Source organism: Phyllobates terribilis, unplaced genomic scaffold (genome assembly GCF_046119375.1).
Source record: "Phyllobates terribilis strain yellow unplaced genomic scaffold, ASM4611937v1 Scaffold_152__1_contigs__length_4461920, whole genome shotgun sequence".
NCBI lineage: Eukaryota > Metazoa > Chordata > Amphibia > Anura > Dendrobatidae > Phyllobates > Phyllobates terribilis.
Genome location: NW_027362912.1, coordinates 3,391,812 through 3,414,790, shown reverse-complemented (window position 1 = coordinate 3,414,790; position 22,979 = coordinate 3,391,812). Strand labels below are relative to the sequence as shown.

Below are 22,979 nucleotides of genomic sequence, written 5' to 3'. Positions count from 1 at the left end.
CGGCTGGGGCAGATGTTTGAAGCCTGGGAAGTGGGTAATACCCACGGAGCTTCCCAGACTACTAATATCAGCCCCCAGCTGAATACCTAGCCTTTACTAGCTATTAAAATGGGGGACCCCCCCCAAAAAAATGACGTGGCTTACCCCCTATTTAATAGCTAGCAAAGGCTAGGCAGACAGCTGGGGGCTGATATTAATAGCCCAGGAAGGGTGCCATGAATATTGGCCCCTTCCCAGGCTAGAAACACCAGCCGTCAGCCGCCCCAGAAATGGCGCATCCATAGGATGCGACAACTCTGGCACTTAGCCTCGCTCTTCCACGTTGCCCTGGTGCGGTGGCAGGGGGTAATAGTGGTGGGGTTCATGTCAGCGCCAGCTGCCATGAAGCCCAGGTTAGTAATGATGGGCGTCTATAAGACACCCCCATTACTAACCTACAAAGTGTTAAAAAGAAAAAACACACACTACACCCAGAAAAAATAATTTATTTGAAATAAAACACACAATTTTATTTAATTCTTAGTTTACTAAAAAAAAAGAGTTACCTGTCCACGTTCCTGCGCTGATCTCCCATGCACAGCTGTCACATCTGGAGATGGTGACAGCTGTGCATGGCTGCTGTAAGCTCGCACTGCCGGGAACACGTCCGCTCCCGGCAGCGGGAGCCACTGACTGAGGTCACCGGAGTGCATTCAGGCAGCGCAGCTCCGGAGACCTCCTTTACGGCAGTGCTGTACCGTGGGAATTTCTTACGATACAGCAGGGCCGTAAAGGAGCTAACCGGAGCAGCGCTGCCTGAACTCCGGCGAACCCGCTTATGCAATGACGGGGCTGCTTTACGGCCCCGTCATTCTAGCGGCGGCTGCTTTACGGCCCCGTCATTCTAGCGGCGGCAGCGGTTTAGAGCGGTCACATTCTATGTGGCTGCTCTAAACTGGAGATCATCGTGGGACACTCGTGGACTACTACGGAGGGGTAAGGATAAGGTTGTGGTTTATTATTTTATATTTTATTACAGGAGATCGATGGCTTCGGGGAATTAGGTGTCTAGGTGAGTATAGGTGTAGTTTTTTATTTTTTACTTTATTTTAGGTGGCGATCGGCGGGGACAGGTAATGTATGAACTAATTTATTGTAGGCTACCACTGGCCACCAATGACATGTATTTAAAATTTATTGGGGACACAGTAGGGCAATTTAAATAGCAGGATCAGGCTGATGGGAACTACTGCTCCCATCGAGCTGATCCTGCTGGCACGAGTGGACGGGGGACAGACATAGGCCGATGGGAGTAGTAGTGTCACATCGGCCTATGTCTGCCTGCACGCACACACCCGCAGACATCGCACAGACACCGCACACACCCGCAGACATCGCACAGACACCGCACACACCCGCAGACATCGCACAGAAACCGCACACACTCGCAGACATCGCACAGACACCGCAGACATCGCACAGACACCGCGCACACCCGCACACATCGCACAGACACCGCACACACCCGCAGACATCGCACAGACACCCCGCACACACTCGCAGACACACGCACAGACACCCACACACACCAGTCATGACGGGCTGATCGTCTGGGAGGTGAGGCTGACCTGTGCGACCGTGGGAAAGTTCATGTGAGTTCATACAATGCAGTCAAGCATGAACTCACATGAACCCTCTGAGGGCACCGCGGCTACTTCAAATGAACAGCTGATCAGCATCACCTGATACCTCAGCTGTTCATTTGAAATAACCGGCGGGAAAGCGCAGCACAGAACGGGAAAGCCGGCGGTGAAGTCTTTTCACTGCCGACTTCCCCGCCCGGGTCCTTCACTCCCCGCTCCTTGGTGCTGCGCTCCCCGCCCGGTCCTAACTTACGATCGGGATGGGATGTGGCGAGGGGAGCGGAGGATCGGGGTGGGAGGCTGCAGGGAAGCAGTATGGGGCTGTGTGATTGTTTAAAAGCCGGCGGCTTTTTACCGCCCGCCGGCTTTTAAACGATCAGTAGAATTCTCCCACGCTGGGATGGCATTCTGATGACAGGCTGGATCTCAGCTGAGCGCTGCCATCCAGCTTGTGATCCTTCAGAGACACTGCAGAGCGCAGGCATTATGGGAACTTCCGATTCCGGTATTCGATATTGTAAAAGTATCGGAATTAAGTATCGGAATTCCGATACCGCGAATATCGGCTGATACCCGATATTACAGTATCGGAATGCTCAACACTAGTGATGAAAAAAATTTGAACATTTGTAAATAAAAAACCATTGGGTTTGTGCGTCCATTTTCTAAGACCTGCAAATGTTTTATTCTTTTTTTGTGAGGTGGGGAGATGTTTTGATCACATTTTATTGCCTTTTGTTAGGAAAGTGTGTCGGCCAAAAACACACTTAATTGAATATTTTGATAATAATATAATTTTTTTTTTTTATACTTAATAAAGGAAAAGGGTTGATTCAAATTATTATAAGTTTTTATTTGGTTTATATTTTTAACACGTTTTTATATATGTTTACTTTATTTTTTCAGTCCTCTTATGGAATTTAAAGGGTTTTTCAACAAACAAAGTACATTTTAACTAATAGATCTTGGAGTAAAAATAAGTTCTACAATTGGATGTGTTAAAAACATGTTCCTGTGCTGAGATAATCTTATAAATGTGCCCCTGGTTTGTACTGTGTAATGGATGTGTCTGACCTTACAGGGCCATGGTCTGATCATACCACAGCTCCTGGGCAGGGGGGGAGACAAAAGAGTATACAGACATTACAACACGGGATCACAGCTGATTCATTTTGTGAGGCAAAACATTTTGCTGTCTGTTTTTAAGCAATATTTTTCCTGAAAGAAATAATCATTTGTGATCCTGTCTGTATCCTCTTTTGCTTCCTCCTGCCCAGGAGCTGTGGTATGATCAGACCATTTTCCAGCACGGTCAGACACGGCCATTACACAGTACACAGCAGGGGCACATTTATAAGATTATCTCAGCACAGGAACATTTATTTTTACACTCATCCTAGTAGTTCTCATAGTCAGCTGCCATGATAACCCATCCGCAGCCAGTGATCAGTGTAACAGCAGCGATCAGAACAATCTCTGATGGCTGCGGTTACAGATGCCGGCTGTGTACAGGCATCTCCCTGTAGAACCGCGAGCAAAACGCCTGTGGGTGGAGGTCACACAGCCCTACCCCGCTCATGCCATACTGCCTCTGGATTTGGCTCATCCCATCTTTATTTCTTCATTATATCCTGATATTTATTCTTATGTTGGCCAATGACTTTTGCACTATGTACATTATTACGGCCATATATTCAAGTTATGTGTCACAAGAATTATATGAGATTTTTCCTATTTATTATATTAGATGTACTGTTTTTCTCTTTGATGTTATTCTGGTATATACATATATATATCTGCACATGCACTTTATGTATTTAATATATCGATGGTGTTAATTTACTTGTATTCATGTATTTACTGGATGAAATCCAATATATGTGCGTCCTAGGGAGAACCACTATTCAATACATAGGCTGTGTCTCTACACCCCACGTGTGTTTTAATGTATAGTTGTCAATTACATGTTTTTTAACGTATTTTTCATGTCTGATCACTGATTTATCCAAATAAAGAATTTACTCCATTATGTCTGCTGTATTATTTAATCCTTACTGGATTGTTGTAGGTCATTTCATACTTGAATTGTGGTCCAGTGGACCTTAATGATTATACACATGTATTTTTTTTCCTGAATGTGTAGCTATACCCCATTCATTGTCGGTGTTATGTGTACAGGCATCTGCCCAGTATGATGCGGGCTCAGCTCCTGAACCTGCTCCATACATAGAGACCTGACACTGGATGAGCTATTACATCATATGTCGGCAAACGCTTTTCTGCGTCCTTTAAAAGTTAGCAGTGGGAGAGCATGATAAAAAGGCTTACCTACCCCCTGAGACCGACTTTAGCTCTTAGGCCACGGCCCCACTATCAGTATTTGGTCAGTATTCAGTCAGTATTTTTCTCAGGAGTGGGAGCCAAGACCAGGAGTGGGTGATAAATGCAGAATTGGTGACTTGTTTCTATTATACCTTTTTCTGATTGTTCCTCACCTGGTTTTGGCTTTGGGGTGACAGCTAATATTTTAACAATAGTAGGGGTAACATTAGGCCTTATTCAGAAATACTGTCTGTTATTAAAATTGGCTTTGTTATCAATAGTAATAAAACCTCAATTTTTTTATTTTTTTTATTTTATTTTTAAAAAGCAGATTTATCAGCCATCACCCCAAGATTCCCATGATTCTTTAGGTCATGGTGCTCTTTGGATGACAGCTAATATGTCTAGAGTTTACAGTAGGATGCACTGGTCCATGTTTATAGACGTCACAATGATTTAGTAACGTGCGGAATTGTACTCATTACACTGAGCTCTGACTTCTTGGGATGGGTAACAAGGACATTTTTGGGGTAAATGAGGCCCAATATACCCCTTACTATAGATTATTACATTTTTCGCAGTGTTCCCTCATCTGTATAATAACATCTTAGGTCCTGATGCTCCTAGTGAAACCACTAATATTAGGATAATTTGGAAAAAAACAGAGAAACTAGGAGTTTCTTATGCAAAGATATGACAAAATCTTTATTAAATACACATGTATACATAATAGCAAATAGACAATAAAGACAAAAACAGTGTGCATAGGGGTAAGTGTAAGGAAACCCCCCAGGGGAAAACCAATCAGAGATTATATATAGCTCTATGCAAGGTATAGGCTGGGAAAAGCGGGGTGTTTTAGGCTAGTGGTAACAGGTTGACCCAGGTAATCTATATAGGGCAAGTGGTGAGAGTATAAGCACTAAGTGTGCCACTAAAATACCAACTCCCAGGGCCACCATCAGCAAATGTATAAGTATCAGAATAATGGACCAGAGGGCCTATGACCGCTTACCCTAAATTGTAGTATCCCAAGGACCCTCAGACCGGTGGCTAGGGTGGTTTAGCTTCTTCCCAGGGAAACCACTAATATTAGTATTATTTACAGTATGGGGTAAATTATCACATGAATGTAAGCATCAAATCCATTTAGTAGCCCTTGGACATTGAAGACCATCTCTGAGACCAGCACAGTTGTAATATGTGATATGTCTGTTTACATGTATTTTTCTGTATGTCTTCAAATATGTTTATGTCTGTATGTGTCTTTGTATATGTCTGTATATGTTTGTGTGCGCACATTTCTGCGACCCGTATATGTGCAAGTCTGCATGTGTATACGTGACTCCGTGTGCGTATATGCGTGACTGCATGTGCATGACCGTGTGTGTATGACCATGTGTGCGCATGCCTGCTGGTGTCTGACTGTGTGCATGACCGCGTGAGTGTATGTGACTGCGTGTGTATGACTGCTTGTGTAAAAGACTGCATGTGTGTGCAAGACTACGTGTGTGCGTGACTGAGTGTTGACTGCATGTGTGTGTATGTGCATGACTGCGCGTGTGTGTCTGTGTGTGACTGCATGTGTGTATGTGTGTGACTGCGTGTGTGTGTATGTGTGACTGCATGTGTGTGTATGTGCGTGACTGCATGTGTGTGTATGTGCGTGACTGCATGTGTGTGTATGTGCGTGACTGCATGTGTGTGTATGTGTGTGACTGCGTATGTGTGTGTATGTGTGTGACTGCATGTGTGTGTATGTGCGTGACTGCATGTGTGTGTATGTGCGTGACTGCATGTGTGTGTATGTGCGTGACTGCATGTGTGTGTATGTGTGTGACTGCGTGTGTGTGTATGTGCGTGACTGCATGTGTGTGTATGTGCATGACTGCGCGTGTGTATGTGCGTGACTGCATGTGTGTGTATGTGCGTGACTGCATGTGTGTGTATGTGCGTGACTGCATGTGTGTGTATGTTCGTGACTGCATGTGTGTGTATGTGCGTGACTGCATGTGTGTGTATGTGCATGACTGCGCGTGTGTGTCTGTGTGTGACTGCATGTGTGTATGTGCGTGACTGCGTGTTTGTGTATGTGTGTGACTGCATGTGTGTATGTGTGTGACTGCATATGTGTGTGTATGTGTGTGACTGCATGTGTGTGTATGTGTGTGACTGCATGTGTGTGTATGTGCGTGACTGCATGTGTGTATGTGCGTGACTGCATGTGTGTGTATGTGTGTGACTGCGTGTGTGTGTATGTGCGTGACTGCGTGTGTGTGTATGTGCGTGACTGCGTGTGTGTGTATGTGCGTGACTGCGTGTGTGTGTATGTGCGTGACTGCGTGTGTGTGTATGTGCGTAACTGCATGTGTGTGTATGTGCGTGACTGCGTGTGTGTGTGTATGTGCGTGACTGCATGTGTGTGTATGTGCGTGACTGCATGTGTGTGTATGTGCCTGACTGCATGTGTGTGTATGTGCGTGACTGCATGTGTGTGTATGTGCGTGACTGCATATGTGTGTATGTGTGTGACTGCATGTGTGTGTATGTGTGTGACTGCATGTGTGTGTATGTGCGTGACTGCATGTGTGTGTATGTGCGTGACTGCATGTGTGTGTATGTGCGTAACTGCATGTGTGTGTATGTGCGTGACTGCGTGTGTGTGTGTATGTGCGTGACTGCATGTGTGTGTATGTGCGTGACTGCATGTGTGTGTATGTGCCTGACTGCATGTGTGTGTATGTGCGTGACTGCATGTGTGTGTATGTGCGTGACTGCATATGTGTGTATGTGTGTGACTGCATGTGTGTGTATGTGTGTGACTGCATGTGTGTGTATGTGCGTGACTGCATGTGTGTGTATGTGCGTGACTGCATGTGTGTGTATGTGCGTGACTGCATGTGTGTGTATGTGTGTGACTGCATGTGTGTGTATGTGCGTGACTGCATGTGTGTGTATGTGCGTGACTGCGTGTGTGTGTGTATGTGTGTGACTGCGTGTGTGTGTATGTGTGTGACTGCCTGTGTGTGTATGACTGCATGTGTGTGTATGTGCGTGACTGCATGCATGTGTATGTGTGTGACTGCATGTGTGTGTATGTGTGTGACTGCATGTGTGTGTATGTGCGTGACTGCGTGTGTGTGTGTATGTGTGTGACTGCATGTGTGTATGTGCGTGACTGCGTGTGTGTGTATGTGTGTGACTGCGTGTGTGTGTATGTGTGTGACTGCATGTGTGTGTATGTGCGTGACTGCATGTGTGTGTGTATGTGCGTGACTGCATGCATGTGTATGTGTGTGACTGCATGCGTGTGTATGTGTGTGACTGCATGTGTGTGTATGTGCGTGACTGCGTATGTGTGTGTATGTGCGTGACTGCATGTGTGTATGTGCGTGACTGCATGTGTGTGTATGTGTGTGACTGCATATGTGTGTGTATGTGCGTGACTGCATGTGTGTGTATGTGTGTGTATGTGCATGACTGCATGTGTGTGTATGTGCGTGACTGCATGTGTGTGTGTATGTGTGTGACTGCGTGTGTGTTTGTGCATGACTGCCTGTGTGTGTGTCTACATGTGCGTGTGGACCAGTGTACAAAAAACTGATGTATATCTGAGGATTAGTAATAACTAGCTAACAAATTTATCCATTTAAAAATTAAAAATGTATTCAATTTAGATTAATACCAAAAAGCTATGCAGGGGCTCATACTGTATCTAGGAGGCTATGTGGGGTCTCATACTGTATCTAGGAGGCTATGTGGGGTCTCATACTGTATCTAGGAGGCTATGTGGGGGCTCATACTGTATCTAGGAGGCTATGTGGGGTCTCATACTGTATCTAGGAGGCTATGTGGGGTCTCATACTGTATCTAGGAGGCTATGCAGGGGCTCATACTGTATCTAGGAGGCTATGTGGGGTCTCATACTGTATCTAGGAGGCTATGCGGGGTCTCATACTGTATCTAGGAGGCTATGTGGGGTCTCATACTGTATCTAGGAGGCTATGTGGGGTCTCATACTGTTTCTAGGAGGCTATGCGGGGTGTCATACTGTATCTAGGAGTCTATGCGGGGGCTCATACTGTATCTAGGAGGCTATGTGGGGTCTCATACTGTATCTAGGAGGCTATGTGGGGGCTCATACTGTATCTAGGAGGCTATGTGGGGGCTCATACTGTATCTAGGAGGCTATGTGGGGTCTCATACTGTATCTAGGAGGCTATGTGGGGTCTCATACTGTATCTAGGAGGCTATGCAGGGGCTCATACTGTATCTAGGAGGCTATGTGGGGTCTCATACTGTATCTAGGAGGCTATGCGGGGTCTCATACTGTATCTAGGAGGCTATGTGGGGTCTCATACTGTATCTAGGAGGCTATGTGGGGTCTCATACTGTTTCTAGGAGGCTATGCGGGGTGTCATACTGTATCTAGGAGTCTATGCGGGGGCTCATACTGTATCTTGGGAGCTATGCACGGGGCTCATACTGTATCTAGGAGGCTATGCGGGGTCTCATACTGTATCTAGGAGTCTATGCGGGGTCTCATACTGTATCTTGGGAGCTATGCACGGGGCTCATACTGTATCTATGGAGCTATGCGGGGGCTCATACTGTATCTACTGTATCTAGGGAGCTATGCGAGGGTTCATACTGTATCTACTGTGTCTAGGGAGCTATGCGAGGGTTCATACTGTATCTACTGTATCCTGGGAGCTATGCGAGGGTTCATACTGTATCTACTGTGTCTAGGGAGCTATGCGAGGGTTCATACTGTATCTACTGTATCCTGGGAGCTATGCGAGGGTTCATACTGTATCTACTGTGTCTAGGGATCTATGCGAGGGTTCATACTGTATCTACTGTGTCTAGGGATCTATGCGAGGGTTCATACTGTATCTACTGTGTCTAGGGAGCTATGCGAGGGTTCATACTGTATCTACTGTGTCTAGGGAGCTATGCGAGGGTTCATACTGTATCTACTGTGTCTAGGGATCTATGCGAGGGTTCATACTGTATCTACTGTGTCTAGGGAGCTATGCGAGGGTTCATACTGTATTTACTGTGTCTAGGGAGCTATGCGAGGGTTCATACTGTATCTACTGTATCCTGGGAGCTATGCGAGGGTTCATACTGTATCTACTGTATCTAGGGAGCTATGCGAGGGTTCATACTGTATCTAGAGAGCTATATGGGGGCTCATACTGTATCTAGGGAGCTATGCGCAAGGCTCATACTGTATATGGGAGGCTATGTGGAGGCTCATACTGTATATAGGAGGCTATATGGAGGCTCATACTGTATCTAAGGCGCTATCTGGGGGCTCACACTGTATATAAGGAGCTATGTGGGGCTCTTACTGTATGTAGGGGGCTATGTGGTGGCTCATACTGTATGTAGGGGGTGATGTGGGAGGGCTCATACTGTATATAGGGGGATGTCAGCATACTTAATTGTGCTCAATATTAAGTTATTATTATTTATTATTATTAAATATTATATTATAAAAAATAATTATAATTAATATGTTAATATTAACATTGAGCAGAATTAATTTCAGCCTATTGGTTTGGTCTCCACAACAATCATGGTCTCTCATGTGGCCCCTTGGGAAAATTAATCTCCCACCCCTGCTCTATTTTATATAGCGCCATTTTATGTATGGTGCTGTACATAAGGGTGAACTTTGCGCTGCGCGCTGTGTGCACCGCTGTCTTTGTCCATCTACAGATGTGTACAAGCGCACCTATGTGTTACTTTTCTTGGTCATGCCCTCAGCACTCTCTTAAGGCTGTGTGCCCACGTAGCATTTTTCAAGCGTATATGCTGCGGAATTTCCGCAGCGTAAACGCTTGAAAAACGCATGTATATCCGCACCCCATGGTCCCCAATGGCATTCCGCAATGTCAATGCCCATGCTGCGGATTTTTCCGCAGCGTTTATGCTGCGTTCAAAAATCCGCAGCATGTCATTTATTTTTGCGTTTCCGCATGCAGAATTGCCTTTGTCCAATGCATAAAAAACGCAAGGCAATTCCGCATGTGGAAAACGCGTGATAAACGCGCGAAAAATGCGCGATAAACGCGTGCGGAATTCCGCATGCGTTTTTCCGGGAGAGGACTTGCATTTATGAAGCAGAAATTTTCTGCTTCATAAATGCAACGTGGGCACATAGCCTAAAGGAGTTATTTGACGAGCCCCACGTGAATGGCGCAGCAGTGCGCATCATCAACCACAGCTCCATTTATCTTTTCACAGTTCCGTTTCTCTGGATCATGGTGGTCCCAGTGGTTAGGTCCGCAGTGATCAGAAAGTCATCCCCTATCTATAAGAAGGGGGATAACTTCCAAACTGGGGATAACCCATTTAAACAGGATTTCAAAATGTATTTTTATTTGCCCATAGGAATGTAGAAAATGATAAACCAATAATGACTCTACCTAACTGTAATACAGCCTCTCCAAGAATAGGACCGAGGAAATGGCACTGTGCAGTCTATATGTATACAGAATAATCCAAATACTGAAAATTACACTCCGTATACAGGACAGGAGAAGTGGTACTGTGCAGTCTATATACAGTATATACACAGAATAATACAGATACTGAGAATTAAAACCAGTATACAAGACGGGAGAAGTAGTACTGTGCAGTGTATATATACAGATTACTACAGATACTGAGAATATTGCAGTCAATTTATATACACAGAATAATACAGATACTAAGATTTACATCAGTATACAGGGCAGGAGAAGTGGTACTGTGCAGTGTATATATACAGAATAATAAAGATACTGAGAATTACACCCAGTATACAGGGCAGGAGAAGTGGTACTGTGCAGTGTAAATATGCAGAATAATACAGATACTGAGACTTAGGCCACAGCCTCACTATCAGTATTTGGTCAGTATTATTTCCGCAGTATCTGTATTATTCTGTACATACAGTATACACTGCACAGTACCACTTCTGTCTGTATGCTGATTGCAATTGTCAGTATCCGTATTATTCTGTATATATACAGTACACTGCAAAGTACCACTTCTCATGTCCTATATATACTGTGTGTAAGGCCACGGCCCCACTATCAGTATTTGGTCAGTATTTTTTCTTAGGAGTGGGAGCCAAAACCAGGTGAGGAACAATCAGAGAAAAGGTATAATAGAAGCAAGTCACCAATTCTGGATTTATCACCCACTCCTGGTTTTGCCTCCAACTCCTGAGAAAAAATACTGACCGAATACTGACCAAATACTGATAGTGGGGCCGTGGCCATAGGGAGAATTATACACAGCATACATAGCTCCAAAATATATGCTACAAACATCTAAATATATATATATATATATATATATATATATACCCACACAAACACTGGGACCATTGTATATACATGTAGTAAATATTATAGTATATATATTATAGTATGAACTATGGAGCTGTGTATATAGTTATTTAGTGTGGTGCTGTGCCTGAGTACATAACTTTTAGTGGGAAGTCCACACCATATACAGAGCTCCACACTATATACTGGGTTATAAAACATGGTATGGAGCTGTGTGTATACTATATAGTGTAGAGATGTGCCTTTTATATAAAATGTGCAGCCCACACTATATGCTATACACACATATTATATTCACATCACATCTACACTATATATTACACACAGCACCTCACTACATGCTATATACACAGGTCCACACTATATACAGTACTTAATTATGCTGTTTACATCAGATAGTATAATCTGGGGCCGATGCATATACATTACATAGGATACACTGGGGATGATATGTATACATTACATAGGATACAATGGGGCCGATGTATATACTTCTGAGGGGATGTGCTGGGGGCGATCTATATACATCACATAGGATACACTGGGGCCGATGTATATACATCAGATGGGATACGCTGGGAACGATGTATATACATCACATGGGATACACTGGGGCTGATGTATATACGGATTATAATGAGGGCAATTTGGGCTACCGCCCGGGGCCCGAGGCTTCAGGGGAACCCATGGCCAGATTGCCCTCATTATAATGTTTTGTGCGGAGGCAGGGGTAGGTTTGGCAGGGGGACCGCACTGTACCTTTTAGACGCCGGCCACATCACAGGGAGGCAGACACGCACCCTGCGCGCTGTGTGCTGCATCTCCAGGACTGACATCACACAGCAGCGCCTGGAGCTTCTTTATCCTGCGGGAGAGGAGCTGGTGGATCAGGTCAGTGAATGGCGGTAAATATGAGGTCTGGAGAGGATGTCTGGAGTGAGGAGGGGGCTGCAGGATGCTGCTCCCTTCCTGATGAGTTTCCATAAGATTCCATAGTGTCAGTTCAGCGGCCGCTCTGATAGGGCTCTGTATAAGTTATTGCAGGACTTTCATCGTTGCTGCAGATCAGGTCACTCTGGGTCATCGGCTCCAGCATCACCAGATCTGCAGGAAAATTCAGAGTCCTGTAATAAATCCCACTGAGCCCCAGCAGAGCGACCACAGACATTGCATAGAGGATCCTGCACTGACTGATCAACCCTGAACCTGCAGGACATCACATACTGTACTGATCCATATATGATATGTGAGGTCCTGTAGGCAGGTGTGATCAGTACAGTGTATATCCCTGTACAAAATGTCACATCCAGTAAACAGATTAGTGTATATTATACTGTGGTACAGACATCAGACGGGATATAACAATGTGTATAGTATAACATCTAATGTCTGTATCACAGTATATTATACTAGCTATTGAACCCGTTTTACACCCTGGTCACAAGCATTTTTAGTGGTACATTTCTGGCGCCATTTTTTTTAAGACACTGTGTCTGCGAATTCTCATAAACACTTCAATAAAATGGCGCTGGATAGCGTGGTAAGCGCATGCACTGACTCCGGCACCATTTCATTGAAGTAATGTGCTACAAAATTAAAGGGTTCCCTTCATCGGAAATAACGCTATTAACCTGCGTTCAGGTAAACAGCGTTTTTATACTGCCCAGTAGCTGAATGCAGTGGGGAGAAAATGATCTTTATTCTCCTCGCCAGCATTCGGTTTCAGTCATGAGGGCAGTGCCGGTTCGGTCACCACTTTCAGTATACAGAGCGTCCTCTGCAACCGAGCCCCCGGCCCTGACTGACACTGACTCTACATTGAGACCGGCTGTCAGTCAGGGCCAGGATTACAGGGGTTGCTCTGTATACTCAAAGTAATGACTGAACCGGTGCCGGGCCAGACCCCATTACTAAAACCAAATGCTCCCCCATCCTGGTATATGCTCCCTCCCCATCCTGGTATATGCTCCCTCCCCATCCTTATCCCCCATCCTGGTATATGTTCCCCCATCTTGCCTGCTCTGATGTTCTTCCATCCATACAAAAAAAAAAACACTCCTACTCGCCTTTTCCCCTCTCGCTTGCAGCGCATCCTCGAACACCGGCAAGGCTGGAGGAGTGTGGCGCCAGAGTTCGCACCTGCGCATGCATGAACCACAACGCCACACTCCTCCAACCTCGCCGGACATCAAGGTATGTGTCCTAATGGCGCCGAAGATGGCAGTATGACGTGATCTCCGTCATTACAATCCTTTATCCTCGTCCTCCTCCCTGTCACCTGTAACATCTGATGTGTTCTTCTGTCTCCGGCCAGACTGTGCAGGCGCATTGCGTGCACAGTCTATAGAGGCTTCGGACAGACGGACACATCCCTGATTATATTATAGATAGTCATGTATTCTCATATAGACTCTACAGGGCCGTACCTAGGGGAAGAGGAGGGGCATGTGACCTGGGTACAGCCGTCAGGGGGGTGCCTTCGGCCCACCTCATGCGGTGGTCAGAGGTGTCTCCCAGGCAGCTGCAATTTGCCGCCCCCAGAGTGGGAATCGACCATTCTCTGAGCTTGCTGTGGAACCGACAGTCGATCAGAGAAGGGAGCTATGTGCGGGCTCATACTGTATATAGGGAGCTATGTGCGGGCTCATACTGTATATAGGGAGCTATGTGCGGGCTCATACTTTATATAGGGAGCTATGTGCGGGCTCATACTGTATATAGGGAGCTATGTGCGGGCTCATACTGTATATAGGGAGCTATGTGCGGGCTCATACTTTATATAGGGAGCTATGTGCGGGCTCATATTGTATATAGGAAGCTATGTGCGGGCTCATACTGTATATAGGGAGCTATGTGCGGGCTCATACTGTATATAGGGAGCTATGTGCGGGCTCATACTGTATATAGGGAGCTATGTGCGGGCTCATACTGTATATAGGGAGCTATGTGCGGGCTCATACTGTATATAGGGGCTATGTGCAGACTCATATTGTATCTAAGTAACTATGTAGGGGCTCATACTGTATGTAGGTGGCAGTGTGTGGGCTCATACTATATGTACAGGGCTATGCGGGGGCTCATACTGTATGTAGGGGGTTGTGTGGGGGCTCATACTATATGTACAGGGCTCTGCGGGGGCTCATACTGTATCTAGACCGCTATGTGCAGGCTCATACTGTATATAGGGAGCTATGTGCAGGCTCATACTGTATATAGGGAGCTATGTGCGGGCTCATATTGTATATAAGGAGCTATGTGCGGGCTCACACTGTATATAGGGAGCTATGTGCAGGCTCATATTGTATATAAGGAGCTATGTGCGGGCTCATACTGTATATAGGGGCTATGTGCAGACTCATTTTGTATCTAAATAACTATGTAGGGGCTCATACTGTATGTAGGTGGCAGTGTGTGGGCTCATACTGTATGTACAGGGCTATGTGGGGGCTCATACTGTATGTAGGGGGCTGTGTGGGGGCTCATACTATATGTACAGGGCTCTGCAGGGGCTCATACTGTATCTAGGGAGCTATGCGGGGCTCATACTGTATATAGGAGGCTATGTGGGGGCTCATACTGTATATAGAGGGGCTATGCGGGGGCTCATACTGTATCTAGGGAGCTATGCGGGCGCTCATACTGTATCTAGGGAGCTATGCGGGGGCTCATACTGTATATAGAGGGATGTCAGCATACTTAATTCTGCTCAATATTAAGTCATACAATTAATATAATTTTTTTTAATTATTTTGTTAATATTAATATGGACCAGAATTAATTTCAGCCTATTGGATCGGCCTCCATAACAGTCACGATCTCTCATGTGGCCCCTCCGGAAAATTAATCTGCCACCCTGATCTACTATATATAGTGCTATGTTATGGAAATTTTTTTTCCTCATTCTCTGTCTATAGATGTGATCAGAACATCTGTGTGTTGATCACATGTCCAATCACATGATCTATCAAAGGGGATCATGTGACATGTCACGTGATACATCCGTTACCTGCGGGGGGGGGGGGGGGGCACACCTTTTAAACTGCCCGGGGCCCTGGCTACTCTTAATCCACCCCTGTGTATATACATCATATAGGATACGTTGGGGACAATGTATATACATCACATAGGATACGTTGGGGACGATGTATATACATCACATGGGATACACTGGGGCCGATGTATATATAGGGGCATCTCACTAAATTATAATATCATCAAGAAGTTAATTTATTTCAGTTCTTCAATACAAAAAGTGAAACTCATATATTATATAGAGTCATTAATATAATTGTCTGATCCCGTCCGTCTGTCTGCCTGTCCTTCTGTTCAGGAAATCCCGCGTCGCTGATTGGTCTGGCGCGGCCAATCAGCAACGCGGCATTTCAGAAAAAGATGGCGGCCGTTAGCGGCTCATCTGCCGCACGGAGGTCAGCGGCGATGCAGCCAGGAGATGCAGCCGGCTGCTCGCAGCATAAGTCCCCTGACCGGAGGCGCCGCTGACCTCCATGCAGCTACCGTCAGGAGATCAGCGACTACGGCCGCTTATCTCCCGACGGCAAGTGTGACGCCCCCCCTCCCCTCTCCTCTCCTCTCCTCTCCGCTCCTCTCCCCTCTCCCCCCCCCCGCTTGCTCAGGGCCCCAGCACCCGGCGCCATACTTACCCCTCCCTGTGCCTCCGCAGCAGCTCCTGTGTCTTCCACTGCCGTTCTGTGACGTCTCAGGTCAGAGGGCTCGGTGACGTCTTTACACTGCACTCTCTCCTGAGCGGTCACAGAGCGCAGCGGAAAGATGCCGGCTACGCTGGAGTCCGGAGCAGCAGCTGAGAATTGAGGTGAGTATTGGATTTTTTTTTATTGTATGGGGGCATAGGGCATTAAATGGTGGGGTGGGGGTGTGTGACATCGTGGAGGGGCCTTATAAGCGAGGGGGGGTGTGATATCCTGCATGGGCCACTATGGGGGGGATGTGACATCCTGCATGGGGTATTATATAGGGGGGATGTGACTTCCTGCATGGGGCATTATAAGGGAGGGGGGGATGTGACTTCCTCCATGGGGCATTATATAGGGGGGATGTCACTTCCTGCATGGTGCATTATAAGGGAGGGGGGATGAGACTTCCTCCATGGGGCATTATAAGGGGGGTGGTGACATCCTGCATGGGGCATTTATATGGTGGGGGGGAGTGACATCCTGCATGGGGCATTATAAGGGTGGGGGGAATGTGACATCCTGCATGGGGCACTATGGAGGGGATGTGACTTCCTCCATGGGGCATTATATAGGGGGGATGTGACTTCCTGCATGGGGTATTATATAGGGTGGATGTGACTTCCTGCATGGGGCATTCTATAGGAGGGATGTGACTTCCTGAATGGGGCATTATAAAGAAGGGGGGGATGTGACATCCTGCATGGGGCATTATACAGGGGGATGTGACATCCTGCAAGGGGTATTATAAGGGAGGGGGGATGTGACATCCTGCATGGGGCATTATCCTGCATGGGCCATTATATGGGGGGGATGTGACATCCTTCTTGGGGCATTATAAGGGAGGGGGGATGTGACATCCTGCATGGGGCATTATAAAGGAGGGGGGGATGTGACATCCTGCATGGGGTATTATATGGGGGGGAGTGACATCCTGCATGGGGCATTATAAGGGAGGGGGGGTGACATCCTGCATGGGGCATTATAAGGGAGGGGGCGATGTGACATCCTGCATGGGGCATTATATGGGGGAGGGGGAAGTGACAACCTGCATGGGGCATTATAAGGCAGGTGGATGCTCCCCGGTCCTCACTAACACGGTTCGCTGATTGGTCGCAGCCACCGGCCGCGACCAATCAGCTATTTCAGCGCCAAATTTAAACACCGCTCTGCTGATTGCTCGCGGCCGCCCGCGGCGACCAATCTGCGATTGTGGCGCCAAATTTAAACACGGTCTCCGGCCAATTGGCGGCAGATTTAAAATAAGTACGCCACCGTCGGGAGACATATTCTAGAATACCCGATGCGTTAGAATCGGGCCACCATCTAGTATATTATATAGAGTCATTACAAACAGAGTGATCTATTTCACGTGTTTATTTCTGTTAATGTTGATGATTATGGCTTACAGCCAATGAAAACACAAAAGCCATTATCTCAGTGAATTAAAATAATTAACAAAAAAACACCTGCAAAGGCTTCCTAAGCATTTAAAAGGTCCCTTAGTCTGTTTCAGAAGGCTCCACAATCATAGGGAAGACTGCTGAGATGACAGATGTCCAGAAGGCAGTCATTGACACACTCCACAAGGTCCCAGAGTTCCAATTTTCATTTGGAAATCAAGGTCCCAGAGTCTGGAGGAAGAGTGGAGAGGCCACAATCCAAGCTGCTTGAGGTCTAGTGTGAAGTCTCCACAATCGGTGATGGTTTGGGGAGCCATGTCATCTGCTGGCGTAGGTCCACTGTGTTTTATCAAGACCAAAGTCAGCACAGCCGTCTACCAGGAAATTTTAGAGCACTTCATGCTTCCCTCTGCCGACAAGCTTTTTGGAGATGGAAATTTCATTCTCCAGCAGGACTTGACACTAGTGTTGAGCGAGTATGTTCTATTAACCCTTTCGCCGACTATGCTCGGGCCGAGCTCCGAGTATTTACAGCTGCTCGGTGATAAGGTTAAATCGCTCCTGTGTGCATGATTTGCAACTGTTTGACAGCTTTATTACATGTGAGGAATGTCTATTTCTTACACATTCCTCACATGTAATAAAGCAGTCAAACAGTTGCAAATCATGCACACGGGAGCGATTTAACCTCATCACCGAGCAGCTGTAAATACTCGGAGCTCGGCCCGAGCATACTCGGTCAGAACATACTCGCTCAACCCTACTTGGCACCTGTCCACACTGCCAAAAATACCAATACCTGGTTTAAAAACAACAGTATCACTGAGCTTGATTGGCCAGAGAATCTATCGGGTATTGTCAAGAGGAAGATGAGAGACACCAGACCCAACAATGCAGACGAGCTGATGGCTGCTATCAAAGCAACCTGGGCTTCCATAACACCTCAGCAGGGCCACAGGCTGATCGCCTCCATGCCACATTGCCGCATTGATGCAGTAATTGATGCAAAAGGAGCCCCGACCAAGTATTGAGTGCATTTAATGAACATACATTTCAGTAGGCCAACATTTCGGATTTTAAAAACATTTTTCAAGCTGTTGTTGCTGTAAAGTATTCTAATTTACTGAGATAATGACTTTTGTTCATTGGCTGTAAGCTATAATCATCAACATTAACAGAAATAAACACTTGAAATAGATCACTCTGTGTGTAATGACTCTATATAATATATGAGTTTCACTTTTTGCATTGAAGAACTGAAATAAATTAACTTTTGATGATATTCTAATTTAGTGAGATGCACCTGTACATCATATAGGATGCTGGGGCTGATCAGTATACATAATATAAGATACACTGGGGCTGATGTATATACGTCATGTAGGATACACTGGTGATGATGTACATACATTACATAGGATATGCTGGAGACTATGTATATACATCATATAGGATATGCTTGTGCCAGTGTATATGCATCATATAGGATACCTTGGGAGCGATGTACATAGATCATATAGGGTACGCTGGGGCCGATATATATACATCATATAGAATACACTGTGTCATGGTGTGACTGTGGGATAGCAAGTGTGCTCCTATTCTGACCCTCAGGCTCGGGGTCCCTAGCTATTTCTGATCCCAGGATTACTCCTGAATGTGGAGATGCCCGAGCCTCGTTCCTTACTATGCTCCTAAGCAGCACTAGTTTGTACAGTGTATGGGGGGAATACAAAACAAGATAGGACAGAACTGAAGCACAGTCACACAACACGCTCTCAGGGAAATACACAAAGGAATATAAAGTCTAAAACCCGAGAGGCAACAAAGTAATATAAAGACACCTAGGGAAAAAGGAAAGGGTTACCAAACAACGCTTGCAACAACTTTAGCAATAACCACTAAACCAGTATGTGTTCACCTTTCCAGAACAGGATAGAGAAAAACTATACTGGCATTGCCAGCAAAGCACAGCCGGCTTAAATGGAGAAACAGCAGACACGACTGGTTCTCCTCTAGCATGTGATCAAAGGCAGTCAACAACCTCAGCCCAGCAAAGACTAACTTTTGCTCACCTGCCAAGGAGCTGCAGCTCTAAGAGTCGATGCCCTAGTCACCCTGCACTGACCATAGCTATCAATGGAGTTACAAGGAGCAGTATATGAATCTGTGGAATCCACAGACTTGGACGCCGCCATCACAGTTTGTGATGTTAGAGAAAACCTCCTTGTGACATGCTGATGTACAAACATCATATAGGATACACTAGGGCTGATGTATATATAGTACATCTTAAAGGATATACGGGTGCTAATGTAGAGTATATACACCATATAGGATACACTGGGGCTGATGTATATACATCGTATAGGATACACTAGGGCTGATGTATATATATCATATAAGAGATACTGGAGCTAATGTACAGTATATACATCGTATAGGATACACTAGGGCTGATGTATATACATCGTATAGGATACACTGGGGCTGATGTATATACATCATATAGGATATACAGGTGCTGATGTACAGTATGTACATCACATAGGATACACTGGGGCTGATGTATACACATCATATACAGTAGGATACACTAGGGCTGATGTATATATATCATATAAGAGATACTGGAGCTAATGTACAGTATATACATCGTATAGGATACACTGGGGCTGATGTATATACATCATATAGGATATACAGGTGCTGATGTACAGTATGTACATCACATAGGATACACTGGGGCTGATGTATACACATCATATAGAATACACTAGGGCTGATGTATATATAGTACATCTTAACGGATATACGGGTGCTAATGTAGAGTATATACATCATATAGGATACACTGGGGCTGATGTATATACATCGTATAGGATACACTAGGGCTGATGTATATATATCATATAAGAGATACTGGTGCTAATGTACAGTATATACATCGTATAGGATACACTGGGGCTGATGTATATACATCGTATAGGATATACAGGTGCTGATGTACAGTATGTACATCACATAGGATACACTGGGGCTGATGTATACACATCATATACAGTAGGATACACTGGGGCTGATGTACATACATTACATGGCCTCAGCTTGTTAACTCATTCATAGCCTGGAGATGAATCAGTGTAGCATGCAGCCCTCCCAGAGCTTGAAGATGAGCCTGCAGGAAAGTAAGGAGCCGGCGCGCAGAGAGCGGTAGCCCCTCCTACCAAGAACATCCTGATAACACTATCTGGCACTAGGCCTGGCAAAGAGTACGCCACTGCGGTGTACTGAACTCTGTGCGTGTGCGTCGTGCATGGGCGCGCATGGGCGGGTACACACGACATGGACATGAAAAAATATTAAAAGGCCAGCAGCTGCAAAACCACGTCCGATGGCCCACAATGTAGGTGAGGGCTGCAGCCCAGTGAGCATGTGCCTGTTGGGCTTGTAGTAGTGGCATGGTTCTAGAGGTCAATATATCTTTGAACATAAGTATGAGATATACAACCAATACCATTTTAATGGCAACTCTCATATACATATATATATATATAGATAGATAGTGTCGGACTGGGGTGTCTGGAGCCCACAGGAGGAATTGATCCTCAGGGCCCACCCTACAGCTATATGTAAATACCTGATAGCCGATATCCCCGTTATAGTGGAGCGTCTGCTGTAAATCACAGGCGGCTCCTGCACATCTACTGTGCACATGCTATAACTAGGATGTACAATTACGGTAGTTTGCATTAAAGGGCTTCTTTGGTTAAAACAAGTTATCACCGATCCAAGGGCTCCACGGGATAGGTGATAACTGACTGATCGTTTGGGTCCGAACATTGGAAACCGCACCGATCAGAAGAATGGGGAAGTTTTATCCCTGTCAGGATACTTATCCCCATTTTAAAATGCAGCGGCAGGTGGGACGTCTGACTGCAGCTCCCTTCATTCTCTTTGGGGTTTCCAGAAAAAAAACAAAAACAGCCACTGAGGGAATGAATGGATCAGTGGTCAAGTCGCACATGAGCTCCAGTCTAATGGGGAGAAAAGCTCCACATTCTACCAATCGGTGCAGGTCCCAGCATTCAGACCCCCACTAGTCAATAACTTATCACTTATCCTGTGGAGAGGTGATTACTTGTTTTCATCGGAGAACCCCTGTAAGTGCATCTTGTTCCAAGTATTTAATTAATCACTAATGGAAACAAAGAATCTTCTCCTAATTAATATCAGAGAGAACAGATGACTGCCATACACAACACAATCCACTGTACCAACACAAACAGTACCACATACAAGGGAGAAATACTGCCACACCATGACTGGACTACATATTACCACCACATAGAGACCGAATAATACTACATACAAGGGAGAAATACCACCACACCATGACCAGACCACATATTACCACCACATAGTGACCGAATAATACCACATACAAGGGAGAAATACCACTAAACCATGACCAGACCACATATTACCACCACATAGTGACCGAATAATACTACATACAAGGTAGAAATATCACCACACCTTGACCAGACCAGATATTACCACCCCATAGTGACCGAATATTACTACATACAAGGGAGAAATACCACCATGCCATGACCAGACCAGATATTAACAGCAAATAGCGTCCAAATAATTCCCCATCATTTCTCTCTCCTACCTCCATAATTGCTCTTCCCCATCCCAATCATTGCTCTCCCCCACCTTCTCCAACATTGTCATATCTGCCCAACCTTCTCCATCATTGCCATATCTCCCCCCACCACCTCCACCATCATTGCCATATCTCCCCCCACCGGCTCCGTCATCATTGCCATATCTCCCCCACCTGCTCTGTCATCATTGCCATATCTCCCCCAACCTGTGCCGTCATCATTGCCATATCTCCCCCCACCTACTCCATCATCATTGCCATTTCTCCCCCACCTGCTCCACCATCATTGCCATATGTCCCCCACCTCCTCTATTACTAATGCCATGTCATATCTCCCCCTACCTCCTCCATCACCATGCCATGCATATCTCCCCCCACCTCCCCCATTGCCATGCCATATATCCCCCACCATGTCATATCTCCCCCCACCTCCTCAATCACCATTGCTCTCCCTCAAAAAACCCCAAAACTTATCTCTCAGCGTGCTCCCCCGCAGCACTGTCCTCTGCTTCCTGCCCGGCATCTTTCTCCCTGACACAGGCCCATGCTGCATGATGACGTCATCAAGCAGCGCGAGCCTGTGTGAGGGAGGAAACGCCGGGCAGAAAGCAGAGGTGAGGACGGATCCCTGCAGCTATGCTGCCATTTTCCTCCTGTCGGCAGTGGAGCTGGAGGGATCGCTCCTTGCCTGCCGCACAGGATGAGGGCAATCTGCCCATGGGACCGAGAAGCAGGCCAGATTGCCTTCATCAGCCGCACTGCAAGGGCCCCCCTGACCCTCCAGGCCCTTGCAGTGCGGAGCACCGGCGGCCATGTTAACCAGGGGCACCCGTGTGTCCTGCTCGGGGGCCCGCTGAGGACCCGGGCCCACCGGAGAATTCTCCGGTGTCCCGGTGCCCCAGTCC

General features: G+C 46.2%; 1 long non-coding RNA gene across 1 annotated transcript in view; it reads right to left on the bottom strand.

The window, feature by feature from the left end:
- Positions 1 to 12,158, bottom strand: part of LOC141206951 (uncharacterized) — a 44,811-nt gene extending 32,653 nt beyond the window's left edge. Inside the window, exon 1 of the long non-coding RNA XR_012277437.1 lies at positions 12,050 to 12,158. This is a non-coding gene — a long non-coding RNA (uncharacterized lncRNA). The remainder of the gene's footprint in view (positions 1 to 12,049) is intronic.
- Positions 12,159 to 22,979: the final 10,821 nt, after the last annotated feature.